Source organism: Barbus barbus (genome assembly GCF_936440315.1).
Source record: "Barbus barbus genome assembly, chromosome: 4".
Lineage (NCBI taxonomy): Eukaryota > Metazoa > Chordata > Actinopteri > Cypriniformes > Cyprinidae > Barbus > Barbus barbus.
In genome coordinates, this window is record NC_136732.1 from 40,829,603 (window position 1) to 40,841,116 (window position 11,514).

The window sequence follows — 11,514 nt, forward strand, 5'->3', positions numbered from 1 at the left end:
TATCCCTTCATATTAACAAAGTAGATTATTATTTTACAGTCTTTTCTTGGAGTGTAGCTCACTAACTAATACACTGCTTAAAACTATAACTGATCAGAATCAGATTTACTTGTTTACTAGCTAATACAAACTTCTGGTAGGACTTTATTTTAGGGTCTCTTAACTAGCTGCTTATTAGCATGCATATTACTAGAATATTAGACATTTATTAGTAGTAATTAAGCACATATTAATGCCTTATTCTACATCCCTAATCCAAACCAACACCAAAACTCATCAACTACCTTACTAACTATTAATAAGCAGCAAATTAGGAGTTAATTGAGGGAAAAGTTGTAGTTAATAGTGAATAAATGTTGCCTATTCTAAAGTGTTACCAAACTTTTTTATAATCACTCAAAAATGTTTACATTTTTTTGATAATTAAATGTATTTAAAAATAGCTATTTATATTTTAATAGTATATTATGCATTTATATTATTTTTCAAACAAATATAAATAAACATACACAAACACGTGTGTGTATAAATAAATAAATATATATATAATTTTTTATTTTATTATTATTATTATTTTATTTTTTTGCTGAGATTTGATGCAGTCATGACATCAGAATATAATTTAGCAACTTTTGGCAACAAATCAACTTTCCTTTAGCAACTTCCCCTGAAAATGAGTTGGCAGCACTGATTGTCATGACATAGGTGAAGAGTACAAAGACATTTTTACTGGTTATAACTTCCAGAGAAAAATACAGGAAATGTGGGTGGTGATGGCGCAGTGGATAAGACACATGCCTAAATGTAGGAGATGCTGGACAAAGAAGAATCAGTCGACCGCCTGCGTTCTCTAATGTTATCAAATGGAGTATACAGTTCTTTGAAAGGCTGTGTGTTTGATTGTATCTGTAAGTGGACTCGTGCAAAAACTATGCAGGCCTATATTTTGGCTCTTGACTCTTTGTAATGTCCCAGCATTGACTCTGCAGGCAGTGTTTATGCGCACAGTTTGCTCTTGTCTACAGCTTAAATTACATTTACAAAACCAGCCTACAGACATAAGCCTTAATGAAAGTGAAAGTGCACATGTTTGATAAAGATGGTAATGAAATAAATATATTCAGTGAAATTAGAAAATATATAAGTGATTGTTATTCAGTTAATTTGTTCGAAACAGTTAAAGTTTTTTGTTTCAATTTAGTTTGTCTGAAGTTAGTTTCGTTAGGTGCAGTGGCGTAGCAAGTCAGCCTGGGCCCATGTGCAAAAAGTGGTGGCCTAATGGATAGAGAGTTGCACTTGTAACCCGAAGGCCGTGGGTTCGAATCCCAGGTCCGGCAGGGATTGTGAGGTGAGACAGGCGCCCAGGCAGGGGTGTGTTCACTGCTGTGTGTGTTAAATGCAGAGCACAAATTCTGAGTATGGGTCACCATACTTGGCCACACACCACTTCCCTTTCCCTTCCCTAGACTATGTTCAACCACTTCCCGTTCCTGGATATTTTAGTCTTGTAAGCTGTTAAACAAGCAACGACGATGCTATCTGCACATTGGACTAAGATATCCATTAAGGTTTGTCATTCATAAATAAACATAAAATTTATAATATACATTTTTTTAACATGCCTTTTCTCTTCCAGGAAACAGAAAAAAATTAATTACCTCAATGATATTAATTGTTGTTTCAGTTGCTGTGAGAAGAATATTTCTATTAGCAGAATAAGACCATCAGCATTGCCTGAACAAACAAATTTACATCAGCTTAACAAAGTATCTTTACTGAGAAGAACTAAAATACTATTATTGAGAACTCAAAGCCTCGAAAACCTCCTAAAGGAGATTCAGATCTGACCAAGTTTCTTTCGGTTCATGATCTACTCGCCAGCGTGAGTCACCGTGGAGTCGTCATCTTCGGAAGTTACGTATGCAAAAATATGAAATGCCAATCACGTGACACCATGATGCCATCTTTAGCTGCTCTTTGTCCAAGCTTCTTCAGGTAAGAATTACACGTTACTCTTGTATGTAGCTACGCCTGACTAACAGGTTTATAAACAATTATAAGAGAAGGAAAGAATGTTTGTGGTACTCGTTTGTCTAGATGCACGATATTTGATTTGATTTTGATGATAAAATCTGTTCGTAAACGTAAATCTGGATTCTGCGCCGTCTTCTTTCATTTAGAGGTGGGTAGAGTACCCAGAAACTACTCAAGCAAAAGGGGAAATTAGGGGAAGTGGTGTGTGGCCAAGTATGATGAACCACACTTGGAATTTGTGCTCTGCATTTTACTCATCCAAGTGCACACACAGTAGTGAACACACACCCGGAGCAGCCATGTTGCATTACCCGGGGAGCAGTTGGGGGTGGGGGGGGCGAAGACATCATTTCAGAAGTGAGGGGGACAGAAATGTAATATATATATATATATATATGATTTTTTTTAATAAGTCTCTTCTCACCAAGCCTGCATTTATTTAATCCAAAATACAGTTTACTGTGTACAACTGCTTTCTATTTGAAAGCAGTCCAATAAATGAATATATGAATATTCAGCATCATTACTCCAGGATTCAGAGTCACATGATCTTCAGAAATCATTCTAATATGCTTATGTGCTGCTCAAGAAACATTTTTTTAATTATTATTATTAATATTTAAAACAGTTGAGTATTTTTTTCAGGATGCTTTGATGAATAGAAAGATCCAAAGATCAGCATTACCTGAAATAAAAAGCTCTTGTAACATTATACACTACACCATTCAAAAGTGTGGAGTCAGTATTATTATTATTATTTTATTTTATTTATTTTGGAAAATAAACGATATAAATTAATAGTTTTATTTAGCAAGGGTGGTTTAAATTGATCAAAAGTGTTGATAAAGACATTTATAATGTTTCAAAAGATTTATATTTCAGATAAATGCTGCTCTTTTTAGCTTTCTATTCATTAAAGAATACTGAACAAAATCTCACAGGTTCCAAAAAATATTATGCAGCAAAACTGTTTCCAACACTGGTAATAAATCAATATATTGTAATGATTTCTGAAGGATCATATGACTCCGAAAACTGGAGTAACAGCTGATGAAAATTCTGCTTTGCATCACTGAATTAAATTATATTTTAAAGTATATTTAATTATGTATTATATATATATATATATATATGTGTGTATGTATACCTGACACGAAGAAGCGTGAAAATGACCTCCTGACATGACCGGCTAACGAAGATCTGAACATAACGAAATAAATGCATATGATGGATCTTCTTCAGTCTGTTCTGCAAAATGTAAACAAATGTAGCATATATTTCCGCAAGCGTAAATATTGTGAAAATATCAATATTAATTGCGTCTAGGCAAAGGCATTCCTCCTGGAACAGGTCGCGCGCCGTTCAACGCTCTTCTTGATGTTCTTTCTGTTATGCTGCATTCTCACGGGGCGTCGGCGTCAACGCTTGACGGAGGGCGTGTCTGAAGCTTGGTGCTGACTGATGACATCAAAGTACCGCGAGAGCGATTTGAATGCATAGGATCCGACAGCTTTCTTATCACTCTCGCGGTACTTGATGTCATACGGTGAACATTCAAGTTTTTTTTTTTTATTATTATGCCTTACATCAGAACAATAAAACAAGAAACATTCAAGTGTAAAAGAAACATAGAAAAAGATGAACAACATTAATATAATGAAACAGTGCAAGAGGACAAAATATAATAGACAAATAAATAAATAAATAAAATTACAAACCTTTTTTTTGGGGGGGGGGGCTAACTTTATACAATAGCATACCTGCTTACAATATTATGAGTTCTAATAGCCTTTTTATTTGTGAAATTACACAGGACTTTACAATACAGCTTGAAATCGTTTATAAAATGACAGAAGTTTGGTCTGGAGCCTGACCACTTCCTTTTATGAATATGAAACTTCCCCATTAAAATTAACAATTGTATGAAGTATGCTTTATCTTTATCAAATCCATGATCACCGAAGTATATTATTACATCAAATCCACTCAGCTGCAGAGAAATGTCCAACATTTTCTTAATAAATAACTCCACATCAATCCAAAATATGTTTGTATGCATACAGTGAAAAAATAAATGAAAAATAGTTTCCTTTTCACCTTTACAGAAATCACAAGAGTAATCAATTTCTAATTTAAAACGCTCCAGCACATGTTGAACTGGATATATTCTATGCATTATTTGAAAAGAACCCTCCTTTACTTTATTATTAATATAGAACTTGTCTACTGTTCGCCAAGCTTGACGCCAATTCACTTCTCCAAATACAGAAGACCAGAAAAAGCGAGCTGGAGGATAAACAGTGTTATTAAGTATATTCCTAATATAGTTATGTGAGAGTCTGTTTGGTATAATATTTGTATTACCAATAAATATTTTACTCTTGATCTCTTCAAAATTCAAATCTTTCTCCTGTGATGCACTTCTGAGAAGGGTCTTTTTGAGGGATTGCATCCATTACAACTGCAAAATCTTTAGGTCTAACTGGTATTTTACATTTATTAATAAATTCCTTATACATTAATAAAACTCCATCATTGTTTAAGAGCTGGCTAACTACTATAATATTGTTTTCAACACCTCTAAACCACCATTACCTTTGGAGTTGCATAAAATTTATTTTCTCAGGTAATGAGGCTTATTTTTCCAGATAAAATCAATAAGCATTTTATCCAGTTGTTTCGTAACTTTAGGAGGAATATCCAATGATAAGGACGTATAGACTGATCTGGAAATAAGTGATCATTCAAGTCGAACGCGACTAACGAGAGGCGTTGATGCCGACGCCCCGTGTCAATGGAGCGTTACAACAGCGCGTGCGTCAGGGAACTGAACCAATCATTCAAACTGATTCGCGAACCGATTCACTGGTTTGATCAAGCCTTTGAACAGAATCGACTCAAAAGAATGAATCATTCGTGAACGGACATCGTTCATTGCCCAGAGAAAAGTAGACTGCGCATTTGGAATAAAGTTGAAGCATTTTTAACTTGTATTTTATTAAGATAAAGTAACGAGAGAAGAGTCGCCCACAGTAACAAAGTAAAATAACCGTTTTTCACTAAAAATGTAGGCTACTCGAGTAAGAGAAAAAGTACCCATTTTTAAATATAGCCTACTCTAAAAGTATTAGTTACCCAAAAAATTTACTCAAGTAAATGTAACTCGTTAATACCCACCTCTGCTTTAATTAGACAGTGAGGCGGATTTAAGAATTAAAGAATCAGGGATGTTTTTTTAATTATTATTATTTATTTATTTTTTGATAATTTTCTCACCCTCGTCACTTTCTTTTCTTATGTGGAACATGTTTTATGTTTTATTCTGTGGAAAATTTTAAATATTTGCTGGTCTTTTGAATCGGTGGATGGTGACAGATTCATAATGCATATGGTGTCATAATGCATATGAATCTGTATGAATCGGGGTGGTGATGGCGCAGTGGATAAGACACATGCCTTTGCTGTGAGAGACCCGGGTTTGAATCCACTGTGAGACACCAATGTGTCCCTGAGCAAGACACTTAACCCCTAGTTGCTCCAGAGGCGTGCGACCTCTGACATATATAGCAATTGTAAGTCGCTTTGGATAAAAGCGTCAGCTAAATGAATAAATGTAAAATGTAAATAAATGTATATCAATAACCATGTTTTTTGGAGATTTTTGCATCATGCATCAACACATTTTTCACATTTCAACACAAATGTGCATTTAAAAAAAAAGAAAAAAAAGACAGTTGTGCATTAACTGACAGGTTATTTGACTCAGAAATCCCTCTCTCTGTCAGTGCTGGATGATGGAGAGCCGTGTGAATGTGACGTGTTCAGAGATTCAGATCACAGACGGGTTTGAGTTCAGAGTTCCTGCTGATAGATTCACTCACTTCCAGCAGTCTGACTGTGAACCGCTCTGGTACTCACAGGTGAGAGTGTTTCTGTCCTCAAACCACACCATTATTCACAATCAAACTCATAATAATGCTTTATTTGATCAGGATGATCGTCTGATAGCAGACCCATCAGATCCTCAGAAACTGATTGATCCTGTTATTTCTGTCTCGTCTGATCGTCTCGTCACGTCTCACTGTGTGCATGAACTTCGTCATGAGATCCGCTGCGATACTTCAGGGGTAAATGATTTCTCTACATCATGTTCATCTGTTTTCATATTTAATCCTTCATGAACACCATCAATGCTACTCTAATGAATCTCTCCTTCATCACAGCTCAGACTGAACACCATCTTCAGAGGTGAGAGAAACGCTTTAATAAACTCTGTGTTGAACTGAATCTTCTGTGAATCTTCAAGTGAATCATGATGATTGTGAATGTGTTTTTCAGCGAGGAATCAAACTGCAGCGACTCCAAACCCAGGTGAGTTTCAGCTGATAAACGTCTAATAAAACACAGCAGATCTGACTCACACTCAATACACTTTCTCTCTTTTCTCTCATATTGACTCCTATTTATGATCGTCATGTGTTTCTAAATATGTTCTGAATGAAGTGACTCCAGATCTCCAGCCACCAGGTAAACCTCTGTGCTTCTGTTTCAATATTTATCATTTTGATTGATCAGCAGTGACGGACTGGCCATCTGGAGCATCAGGGGTTTTCCCAGTGGGCCACTGTATAATGTGGGCCGGCCCTTTGCGTAATATAAAAATGGATTGTAGTAAATATACATATATCCTTCCATCGGCCCAGACTTCATTCAACAATTGACCATATGCACAGAGTACTATTTAGAACTTCCTGATAAAGATAAGCAGCTCGTAATCCTCCGGCGAAGCTCATGTTATATAGGCTATAGGTGGAGACTCTCACAGAAACATCTCCTGCCTCCTTCTTATCAGAAACTGAGAAAAAAAATAATTGCAACACCGTAAATAATGATAGTGGCATTAAAATACAGTTTCATGTTATTAAAGAACATAATTTTATATGCAGAGTCTGGTAATCCCAGGAAAGTATAAATGTACATTTAAATGCTGACAAATAAACACTATTGTAACTGTTCAGGCAGTTAAACTAATCTCTTAAAGGACATTGCAACGGTATTCTCAATAATCAATATCTTACCTTCATAGCCATGAACACATTTTTTAAATCTTATGAAATTTTAAAGCATTTATTATTTCTCACCTCTGTGCGGTAAAATTCACATAATTAAAGGTTCACTTTTCATTCATGAAGACGACATGAAGAAATATGCTTAAAACATGTCTCGGCAAATAGATGAAAATGAAATTAGCATTATAACAGGAGATGGCAGTAGAGGATCAATCATTGGCTGAAGCTGCCATTTCAACTTAGTTGTTCACGTCTTTTGATTTAGGCTATTATAAAATAAATATTTTAACAAATTTAGAGCTTTGTCACAATGAAGTATGAAGTATAGCAAGTGCAGGAAGTCACAAAGTCACAGCCTATAATGCTGAATTATTTAAATACCTATAGTCAAATATAAATTAAATAACTTGGTATAACAAATAAATAATGCATTCAATATTTTGAAATGTTTAGATTTAATTTAATAACTAGGCTACATCGTTTAAGTTTCATCCAACACAGACCAGTAGTTTTGTTAGTCTGAATTTATTCTGAATCACTTAATGCACAGCTTTATTTTGACATCGGCTCTTCAGATGATTCTGTCGCTCATAGCAATGACTCACAGCATGAAATTTATCATTCGCATTTGTCATTCCTGAAACAGAATACGTGGACATTTGGTCATCTTAGACAAACAAAACGTTTCTCCTAATTGTGAATGGATTATGTAGAGAAACTGAGCAAAGGGCGCTCCTCCTACGGCACAGTACACTTGACCGGAAATGACTGAGCTGGCTTATCTACAACCAGGAAGTAACCGTGCATAAGGTCAATTGTAATTAATTTAACGTGCTTCGGCTCAATGCAGCGGCTCAAAACCGCTTGTCAATGTCGAAATGTTTGAAATAGCTAATCAAATCGAAGAGGGCGGGATTTACCGTTCACAGACACTGAGCTGCGCAAGACTTGAATGCGACCTGAAGATGTAAGCAGCTAAACATGACGAGACAATTCAGCAATATTTGGCAATAATTTTCAGGAATACAAACTACTACTGGCCTTTTCAAATTTCTCAGATTTTAATTCTGTTATTCGAGTCGTCACAATGTAGGCTACATAACACAAGCTACATTTGGGGAAGTCGTGGCCTAATGGTTAGAGAGTTGGACTTGTAATCCAAAGGTTGTGGGTTCGAGTCTCGGGCCGGCAGGGATTGTAGGTGGGGGGAGTGAATGTCCAGCGCTCTCTCCACCCTCAATACCACGACTGAGGTGCCCTTGAGCAAGACACCGAACCCACAACTGCTCCCCGGGCGCCGCAGCATAAATGCCCACTGCTCCGGGTGTGTGTGTTCACGGTGTGTGGACACAGTAAAAATGATATAAATCATTCTCGAGCTTACTCTAGAACAATGTAAATCTGCAGACTTTTGCTTTTGAATGCTGTGCATAGGAAAGTGATTTATATTATAGGCCTAATAAAAATATGATTTGCTTATTAATTCCCATGCATTAGCCTATTTTATAACACACTGGTGGTTAAAAGTTTGAAATAATTAAGGCTTTTTATTTATTATTTATTTGAAAGAAGACTGAGTTAATTTGATCAAAAATACAGTAAAACAATAGCCTAATATTATGACATATCACACTTCAAACAGTGGTTTTCTATTGAGGATGTTTTGTGATTAAAGCTGTACTTTCAGCATCATTCCTCCAGTCTTCAGCGTCTCTTCAGAAATCATTCTAATGCTGCCTAATTTGCTGCTTAATTATCAGTTATAATTTGTGATCAATTATTAATAATATTTGTATTATTGGTATAATGGTTCTCAGTTAAAGAACAGCATTTATTTGAAATACAAGTACTTTTTAATAAGTTTAAATATCTTTACTATCATTTCAAATCAATTTAATCACAGTAAATTATATTGTTTAGTCATTTGTATTTTGTAAATCTTTATTTAAAGTTTGAATGGTGTCACATTTTCCACAAAAAATATAAAGCAGCACAACAGATTTCAACATTGATAATAATCAGAAATGTTTGTAAATCAGTATATTAGACTGATTTCTGAAGATCATGTGACGCTGAAGACTGGAGTAATGATGATTAAAATACAGCTGCGCATCACAGAAATAAGGTATATTACTATATATTTACATAGAAGACAGCTATTTTAAATGGTAACATTATATATTTCACAGCACTGTTTACTGTATTTTTCATTATCAAAATACTTATACATATACTCTTTTCCGAATTGGAGCGCTATTCCTTAAAATGATAGATGTCAAGCTCCTGCAAAAGAACAAATACTGTATCTGATCAATAGAAAGACACCATAAAACACTTCACATTCTGCACTATTCCAGTCTTCTAGACGATACCGGAGCATTGTGTCATATGGACTGATTATATAGGCATTTATCTTTAGTGATATTAAACTGTCCCTTGCAAAAATTCTTCAAAATTATTTACTATTTGCCATATACACCAGAAAAGTCAAATTATAATGTCAAGAATATGCCACTCATTTATGGTGTGTTGCGGACCGGGTTTGGTGGGCCGCTGTGCCGAAAAGTCCAGGGCCACTTTTTGGCCCCAGTCCGCCTCTGTTGATCAGTTTCTGTATTCAGTCATTCAGCTGAATTTAATGTCTCTCACATGTACAGATCAGTGGTGGTGGATTTCTGTTCTTGTTGTCATTGCTGGTCTGGTTTTGATCTGTTTCTTGCTGCGGAAAAGGATCTTCAGGTGAGTCGAGGCTGATCTCTCCTAACATGATTCTTCAGTCATTATATCTTATTCACAAGAGCTCATTTCATCATCGTTTTTATTTATTTTATCATCTTCAACAGAGAGATTTGAGATCAAATGAATTAAATCATCTGAATAAACAGGCAACATGCAATAACAAGTGTCTGTCTGTTTTCAGGTGTTTTCAGAGAGAAGAGCAGGAGGATGATCCAAAAAACATGTGAGTGAATCAAACTGATAAATGAACTGATTTACTGAATCATATGATCATTTAGGAGCTGAATCAGATGGATGATGTTGTAATCTGTTGAATCTGTGTCTGCTGTTGTGTAAATGTGTGTGTTTCTCACAGGGATCTGGTGACGGTAAGATCGGATCATCCAGGAATCGATTCAGTGAATTAGTTCAGTGAGTCTGTTCAATGAATCAGGTCAGTGAATCGGTTCAGTGAATCCGTTCTGTGTCTAGAGGATGATCACCATCTGGTGGTTTGAATCAACATCACGGGTCATTTTAATTCTGTTCAAATGGAAGAAGCGATGCCATGTTTTTTCTTCACATTGAAGCAGAAGTCTATTTCCAGACCCTTCAGCATCTCTGTTCCTCTCTGTCGACCTCCAGACGATCTGCTGAGACTCTCGTGACCTTCAGGAGGCAGATCAAGACTCTTTTTCTGCATGCGCTTCACAGTCTTAAATCAAGAAAACTTTCTTAAAACAAAAAATGATCTTCTTGAATTTAAACATTTTAAATTTGGCATGTATATCACACAAATGCTTTATAAACCTTAATTACTAAATGCTAGTTTTACTTTATTAATTACTGAACATAATTTGTTCAGTAAAGCACCAGAAAAAAAGAAGCTATGTGATGTTTTATTTATTTTTGCCCACTACAAACCATGACTTAAAAAAGAAATGTGTCATGTAATTTTTTGTACTTTTATGTATATATTGAGTATGAATATTATTGGCTCTGTGAACTGCTGCAGATTTGCTTCTTGAACTGATTAAACATCTCCTGAATAAATGTAAATGTGTTTAATGTCGTCTATTCACTAGTTTCCTATTACTTGGATAACTCCGAAACACTCAGAAGAAGATCAGTGCTGTTTCTTATGGAATGCCAATCCTGCCATATTTAGAAATAAACAAAGAAATGTAAAAAAGCAAATATAAATATATAAATAAATGTACGAAGTAAAATAAATAAATAAATAATTATTTATAATTTTATTTCCTTGTATTTTTTTTTAATTCCACATTTATTTATTTATACATTTACGTATTTATTTATATATTTATTTCCATATTTATTTATTTTCACATTTATATATTTCTACATTTCTTTGTCCGTAGGGTAATAAGGAGGGCGTGTTTTCCCGTAGGAACAGCAATCGATCCAGAGTAATCGAGGGGTAAGCTTTGGGGCCACAGTGACACCTTGTGGTGCCCAAACGAAGTACATGAAGCGCCTGTTGATAGCGTGTGATGAATGGCTTAGATGAGCGATTTGGCCAAAGTCTTATATCACGGTTATTATTTCAGTTTCACATGGGGGGTTGTTTCAGCCGGCAAGTGTGCAATCTGTGATCGCGTGCGTTTTCTGAAGTTCGTGAAAGAGTGCAATCGCATGCGCGCGGTTTTTTTAGGTTTCACTTTCAACGCAT